General features: G+C 33.8%; 1 long non-coding RNA gene across 1 annotated transcript; it reads right to left on the reverse strand.

The window, feature by feature from the left end:
* Nucleotides 1-5,904: 5,904 nt before the first annotated feature.
* Nucleotides 5,905-7,471, reverse strand: LOC107866487. The gene is made up of 2 exons (XR_001672959.2): nt 7,227-7,471; nt 5,905-6,073 (listed from the first exon to the last, which is right to left on the reverse strand). It is a non-coding gene; the product is annotated as an uncharacterized LOC107866487 (long non-coding RNA).
* Nucleotides 7,472-8,631: the final 1,160 nt, after the last annotated feature.

Here is an 8,631-nt window from a genome sequence, read left to right on the forward strand (position 1 = left end):
TTTGCAAAACAAGTACCATTCTCATTCAAGAAATTGATGGTGTTCCTCCTCCTTCTATTGAGAGTAGAGGTATGAAAAAATCAGTGTTCCTATACAATCCATAAGCCAGTTAATTCTAAACTTCAACAATCCATCTCATCCCTAAGAGTAGAATTAAAATCCATCAGAAGTTGATGTTTCAGATTATGGAGGAAAATGTTAGTGGGGTAATGAAGGGATTCCTGTACCAGTATATGTCTTTTCCTATGGAAAATGTTACCAAAGACATCTATATTCTAGGTCCTAGCCGTATGCTCAAAATCAATGGTAGCACTAGTAAGGATAACCCATTTAGGGAAGGATTGACTAACCAAGATAGGAAAGTCACTATAGTTACACCACATAGATTCAATCCTAAAAGGTTTATGGAGATTTGGATTAGGTATGGTGAACCTCAAAAGAAGAGGAGAGTGATCTGAGTAGGTCCTGGGGAGGTGGAGAATAGAAGAGTCAGGGAAAAGGTGTAGCCAATGATTATTGGCCAAACATCTATCAAGTCTTTCAAAAATAAGCCACTATCTATTCCTATATTGCATATTAGACCAGGTGTATTTGCTACCCTAGAAGCCTAGATCAATGAGCTTACAATATTTAATACAGTTCCAAAAGGTGGTAGCCCTATGCATGTTAATTCTATTACCACTAAATTTATAAGGAGCTTGTAAAACTTTACTAAAATCACCCCACTAACAAAAGGGACTAATATAGTACTATAGTACTAGCATAAACAATAGTAAGAATCCAAGAAGAAGAAGGGTTACTAAACTTAACAGTGGCATAAATGGCTTGAGGGGAGATGGATATATCTTTAATGCATATATTGTCATTTTCCAAATGAGACAAGGATCCCAAAGTGTCCAGAGGTGCTGGATTGGAGGAAATGGGAAAACCCAAGTTCATTAGCAATCTTGGAGTAATCAGTCATCCTAATTTCAAGGAGGGCTAGGATAAAAGGTTGGTGAATGCCAACCATATACTTACAATGCCTATGGAATTCAACATTATTTTCTTTCCAAGCATTCCATATTATGTAATTCTACATCATTGGATTGATTTGAGGGGGGACCTCTACTGCTACTGCTTTCTCTTTCCCTATTGAATTAGATGTCCTTGGGGGAGTCAGGTTCTTTCTCTTCTTGGACTTGGGAGTGACTTTTACTTTGAAGGGGTATCCTATCATATGGTTTGGCAGACTTACCTTATTTCTAGTTTGTATAAGTCTTGAGGCAACAACACTATCGCCATTACGTGCATGGAGTCCACAAACTCTAAATTTGCAGGATTTACCAAAGTGAGAAAATTCGTCTTTGGAATTCTCATTTCTGCTAGCAGATTTTCCATTTTCCTGTTGCTGTCCCTTAGGAATGCAACGGTCTTTTCTCTTTCTAACATCTCTAGGGATAGTAATTATAGGGTCTGTAAGGGAAACAGAGGTAATGGAAGGGCTGAGAGGTCATCCCTAAAAGGATTTACAAAAAGGGGTCCCTATGCTAGAAGAGATGGGTTTAGAGATGGAAAGAAGGGAAAACTCATACTTTTTTGAGTCATGAGCTCTGATATGAGAGTAGGATTATGTTCCCCCTAAAAGGTGGGGCTGAGAATCTGGAATAGAGTCGCTAACCAGTCATTCAGACCAAAACTCTGAAGACCCTCATTGAGGCAGTGCATTGCCAATTGGGCTAAGTAACGTGGGTCCTGGATGAATAGAGTTATTTGGTAAGCTGCCAATGAAGGTGTAGGGGAATAGATTGGTTAGAGAGGTTGACTTCCAACCATGATATTGGTGAGTGAGTTAGTGGAAGAGGTTCGGTGAATAGGGAAACTATCGGAGGAGGATTTGGGTAGCTCATTTTTGCAGGACTCGGGTTGCATGGCTTAAAGCTGGACTTTTAAATCAGCACTAGAAGAGAGATGAAGGGTTGGAGATTTGGGAGAAGAAACTACATTAGATGCTATGTCTGAGCGGGGTGTAATATCTATCAAATCTCCCTTTGAGAGCTGAGGGGTTCACTGTCAGCATGTTGATGGGAATATCCCCAGGTTGTGCAGAGCTAATCATTAGCTTCCTTGAGATGGAGCCCACATGAGAAAAGTTATTGGATTTATTTTTGGTAGTGGATGAGGAATTAAAATTAATAGAAGGAGTAGAAGAAATAAGAGTAGAGGGAATGAACTTGGTTGAAGGAGGTGGATCAAGGTATATACCTGTTTTGGGCCTACCTGAGCTTGTACCTCTTGGGGTCTATTAGTAGTGGTTTTCCCAGGCCCTGAGAGAATGTTGATGGATGGAATACTATTTAATGGGCTATGGTTATTCTTGGTATCACATGAGGCCAACCCAGGACTTAGAATGACCCAAAGAGGTTCAAGTCTTTGCGGGAGCCCTAATTTTCCATCGACGTTGTTTATTGAAAAGGCGGTGGCAGGGCCAGCCATGGGGGTGGAGAGTTGAGGAGACTTACCTGGAGCTGGGGTAACCGGTTGTTTTGCTTTCTTAGCCAAGGCTTGCTGATAGATCTCTGAGTCCCGACGATGTGGAACTTTCTTTCTTCGTGCAAAATTTACGGTTTTCTATTCGGCTGAAGGCTGTTCCGACGAGGTGGATCGATTTGTGGGTGGGGTGATCAGCTGAGGTATAGGCCGTTGGGTACAATGTTGTGTTGTATGGCCAAGGAGACTACATACTTTACAAAGGATTTTCTCTCCTTCGAAAACCAAGTTTTGCCTGTGGTTTCCATTGGTCACGAAGGATTTAACAAAACGATCAATTTCTACTTGTACACAAATGCGGGTGTATCGACCCCTAATCGTTGCTGAAGTGCATGCATCCACCTTCAAAAGTTTCCCCAATTTCTACCCCACCCTCTCTAAAATGTTGATATCGAAAACCTCGGTGGGTAGCTGGGGTAGACGTATCCAAATGACGGTGTAGTCGATCTTAAAATTACTGGGGACGAAATTGGGCTCCCACTTCCTGATGGAGACGAAGCTGCTTGCAATGAACCAAGGCCCGCCTTGCAAAATTTTTCCTTGACTCTTTGTATTTTTCAATTTGACTGTGTAAAAGTCCGATCCCAAATCAATTAAGCAGAGAGGTTCAGAAATCCGCCATAGAGCTTCCAACTCCATCTTGAGATATTGGTGGGTGAATTTGAAACCAAAAGTCTTGACAATAACGGAGAATTTCCACAAAGCGTAGAGGCGGTGCATGTCTTCGATGGATAAATTAACCATAGAGTCATCGAAATCAGTTAGGTTGTCCTCTACCATGTGATTTGCCATAGGAGTTGAGGGGTTAGAAACTTTATTAGACACGATATCACAATAGGAGGGAGATGCTTGAAGCATGGGGGAATCCATAAAAGGAAAGACTACGGAAACTAAAAACAGAAAATTGGAATATACGAAAATAGGAGTAAAAAGATTAGAAAGATTAAAAGGGAAAGAAGGTAAAGCTGGGGAGAGGTGAGACTTTCTCTGTCTAACCCATGGTGACTTCTCATGAATTGTATAAAATATTTAATTATTATACCATGCAAACTCTACTTTTAATATTGTACTTATTTTCAGTGATGGAGTTAGAATTTTCATTAATATTTTTTTAAAAAAAAATATATACACGAAATATTAAAGGGGATTCAACATTTACCGTATAATACATAACAAAAAAAACTTAATCTTATATATACAATCTAATTAGGAAGTTCGTATAAATTTTTTTATTTTGATTTCTTAGTAACAATTGTACTTTAAAAATAATAACAATTTAACCATTAATGTAAAAGCTAGCTTGGTTTGACTAGATTTTATGATGAATATACTTTTTAGCTCTGTGGTCATTAAAATTTTTTACTTCCTCTAGTTCAAAATATTTGTCGGCTTAGTTTAATAATATAGTTTAAGAACATACTAATTCCAAAAAAAAATAAAAAAAAAAATAGGCATTTTGACTAAATTTTTCTTAACTAAAATTTGCATATTATTAACTTTGACATATTGGGATATGATCACTTGGCATCTACATTAGTATGAGCAGATGATAGCCAAACTTGGAATAAGTGATACATATTACTCTTGTCGCAGTTTGTTTTCTAAGAGTCAAATTTGTACGGATTGATCAATATTTTAAAATATATTTTTTATCATTTCTAATATGAGAAGGTCAACTTACACTACTTTTCATATTATTTTCAAACATCTTCCAAACTTTAAAAGATTAAATTAATCAAATTCAATTTAGCTTCAAAGATTAGTTAAATTAACTTTCATAAAATAAAATATATTGACAAATAAAAGCAAAAGAAGAGAGTAAATGTTGAACGTAATTTAATGTTATTTTCCCTTCTGGAACTTCCTATTAAAGAAAAACTTATCTAATGATATTATAGAAAATTGTACTAATTAACTAAGCAAATCTATGAGATATATTTTTAATTATGTAAGTGGATACTAGAAGGGAACCTTGGAGTAACAGGTAAAGTTGCTGCCATGTGATCAGGAGGTCACGGGTTCAAGCCTTGAAAACAGCCTCTAGCAGAAATGCAAGGTAAGGCTGCGTACGATACACCCTTGTGGTGGGGCCCTTCCCCGAACACCACGCATAGCGGTAGTTTTAGTGTACCAAACTTCTTTTTTTTTAAGTGGATATACTTGTTTTGGGGAGGAAAGAAAAAACTATATGAATTAATATTTTGAATCGGAGGGAGTAGTGCAGAAGACAAGTACAACTCATGAAGATCCATTAGTATAGAAAATTCACCTTGTCTATGTCTATATAGAGAGAGAGATTAGTTCTGAAGATTCATCACTGACAAAAATAAATAATGACAACAATAATAACTAGTTATTATTTATTATACTCTTTCCCTATTATATTCTGCGAATAATTTATTTACGGCAAGTAGGGTTGCTAACCGTATCCAATAAGCCAACTACAAAATTGACTTATTGGCTTATTGGTGTTGGCTTATTGAATAAACGGTTGGTGGACGGATTCAAATTTTATAATTAACGGCTTATCGGTATGAGAGTGGATTACTTAATTTCCTTATCAGATAAATCGTTAACCCATTAAGAACTTTTCCACCTAGATATATAAAAATTAAAATACATATAATATTATTATAAAATATAAACTCTAAACTTAATATATCTGAATTCTAGTGTAATAACCTAAAGCCCATTACTAACTAACCCTAATAAAAACTAAAGAGAAGTTATTAGGAGTAAAAGTAACATAACATATTCGGCATTTGGACTTTCAGAGCTTTGCAAAGCAAAGGTTACAATTGACTACTAGTGCTTTCAGCTTTGATTCTTCTGCCAGTATGCCATCTTCATTTCTTTTAGAAAGAAAACTATATCTTAGAATATATTGTGATTTATGGAGTTCCCGCTGTATCTGTTTTGGCGATTGCGAATAGATATTCATCATGTATTCGTAGTGACTAATCGTTCTTCTTGATACATGTTTAGAAATTAACAAAATCAAAGCTCTACGGTGCTTTTCTCCTTGAGGTTCCAATTACAAGTAGTAGAATGGCTCAATAGGCTCTTCCCTCTTCCCTGCACAACCATGTTGCATAGAAAGTTAGAACTTTCTCTTTATCTTTTGTAGTTAAATTGTGGAGGTCCGATACACCGCCCGATAATCGTCCGATAATTGTTCATCTGTTACCAAACCAATCGATATCTTATTAGTTGGCTAGTGAATTTATATATTTTAAAACCAATAATTGATAAGTCAAACCGTTAAGTGTAATGGTCCATCCGATCAATCCGATAAGCAGCCCTAACAGCAAGCATGAATTCCCAAAATTTTTAAAATCTGGACATTCTATGGCTAAACATATCTGCCAAAAAATCTCCAAAAACAGTACTTTATTGACAACATAAATCTTGATTGCATTTGGTTCATCAAGTTTCTCTTCTAGTTAGCTTTAGCTAAACAAGTAGCATAATAGTACATGTCTTTCTAATTAGGTGCATTCTTTTGTTGCACATTCATTCCAGCAGCTGCCCATTCGCTCATCATCTATAAGAAATTGTTATATTAAGTCATTAATTTGACTTATTGTGACAAACATAATATAAATAGGTATTAAAAATTGAGCAGATGAAAATATGATCTATCTAATCACCTTAAATTTGGGTAGGTTATTGTTAGAGTGGGTGAAAGTCCACCTTAATTGAAAAATGAACTGATGGTTTGCTTATTATGACTTGGGCAAGCCCTTCCCCCATAAACTAGCATTTGGGTTGAGTGAGGTTCATGTGTCATATCTTTTCATTGTATTAGTGTCAGGTGCATCCCTGTTCGGACTCTCGATCCATATGTCAATTGGACCAGGGGGTGTTAGAGTAGGTGAAAGTGTCGCATTGATGGGAGAATGGAATGGTAGTTTGCTTATATGAACTCAGACAATACTTTCCTCATGAGCTATAGCTTTTAGGGTTGAGTTAGGCCCAAGTGTCATATCTTTACATTTGTCAGTTCGATATTTCACTCATTCAATTCAATCCATCCGAGAGTTAACTAATACTTCCTCCAATCTAGAATAAATGAATTTCTTATAGTGCTTCTATGTACTGAAGTAAATGAATTTTTTATAGTTCAAAGATATATTGATCAACTTTTTTTTCAAGATTACCCTTCTCTTTAATGAGTTCTTCAAATATCTCTACTTTAAAAAAAAACTTGAAAAGAAGGAAAAAAAAAAAAGTTGACAAATTACTCTTCAATTAATATTATTAATTAACTTTTTCGAGGAGTATCTCACACACCAAATATTTATTTATTTTAGAATGAAAAATATAAAATTTAAATTAACGAATGAGAAGCCTTGTCAAGATGTTTTTAAAAATATATATGTTTTAATATATTATATGTAGTAATAATAAAAATTTAAAAAATATTAGGTGATTAAACAAATCACAAAAAACAAATAAAGAGATCAAAGTGTAACAAGAATTTGGTGAGTTGAGTTATGACCTCTTTTTCAGCTCATATTAGTCTAATTTATTTCAGCTTTTATTTCAGCTTAAGTAACTTTTATGTGATTTAATCATTTGTCTATGTGTTAACTTTATGCATTTCGATTTATTCAAATTCAACTTAACTTACTCATCTGATACCTTTAAACTTAACTTATTGAAGTGAATTATTAAATATTATAAAAAAATTATACCTTCTTTAAATTTGGAGCAACGTTCCATTGAACAAGCAAGCTTACAATTGAATGCTTTACAAGCAACACAATCCTTCAAGCAAAGTGCTATGCAAGCAGGATCAGCGAAACATGTCTTTGCACATTCTAATGGACATTTAAAGTTCAACTTACCACTTACATTACTATTTGCTATAAAAATCATAATAAGGAAAAATGTCACTGCTAAAACTTTTGTGAATTTCATAATTTTTAATATATGTATTTGTAAGATTTTTCAATGTGGATGATATATTTTAAAGTAATGCTATTTATAACTAAAAATTTTGACCGAATTTAAGACAATTTGCAATGCAAACTAAAAGTGAAATTTGACTATACCCAAATTATTAAATATAGCTCACTTTGTTTTAAATATTAAATTAGAAAATTTAATATAGTACAATCTGCAAACTATAATTTGTATAAACTATTTTAATTATTATTCTATGCAAATTCTAACTTTTAATATTGTACTTATTTTTAATGGTGGAGTCAAAACTTTTGTTAATTTTTTTTTTTTAAATATAAAAAAGCAAATACACAAAACAACTAAGGAAATTCAACATTTATTATATAATACATAAAAATAATTTTAATCTTATATATAGAATGTAGTTTTTTTTGTTGAAGGGATTTTGTATGATTTCTTAGTGAGATCTATTTTAAACTCTTTATCATTAATACTTAATGATTGCAATCAAACCACTGATATACTTCCTTCGTTCGGATTTACTTGTCACTATTTTTTTAATTTGATTTCTATTTTTACTTGTTTTTTTTAACAAACCAAGAAAAGATAAAATTATTTTTTCATATTTTACCTTTAACATTAAATACTTATTCTCCAAATCATATTCTAAAATTTATTAAAAAAAACATCAATTAATAGGGATGATATGATAAAATCACGGGCTAAGTTGTCAAATACCCATTTTGAAAACTTTGTTTGCCATTTAGATACAAGTCTTAGAAAATTTATCAAATACCGGCTAATTATGATGTCACCATCTCTTCTTTCTAAGTTAACAAATCTAATACACAAGTTTCTAATAGTACACTTTAGTCTCCCCTTCATTCATAATTATATTGAAAATAGCTTTTCAAATATAATTAAAAAAAACACTTCCAAAAGCTTAAAATAGAAGCTCTCGTTTTCCTCCAAAATTCTCCGATTCAAGCACGATTTCGGCGATTTTTTTCGACAATCAACTCAAAAACAGTCCACAAATGTCATAATCTTGTCCATTGCATCCATTGTTACTCTATTTGTCACACTCCTTTTTCGCTCGAAGGCTGAGTCGAAGGGTTATTCCAATTAAAGTGACGATATTGAATAGGGATTAGTTTATTAACATAGTCGCCACTTGGAATTGAATTTGGTGTT

Source organism: Capsicum annuum, chromosome 3, assembly GCF_002878395.1.
Source record: "Capsicum annuum cultivar UCD-10X-F1 chromosome 3, UCD10Xv1.1, whole genome shotgun sequence".
NCBI classification, from domain to species: domain Eukaryota; kingdom Viridiplantae; phylum Streptophyta; class Magnoliopsida; order Solanales; family Solanaceae; genus Capsicum; species Capsicum annuum.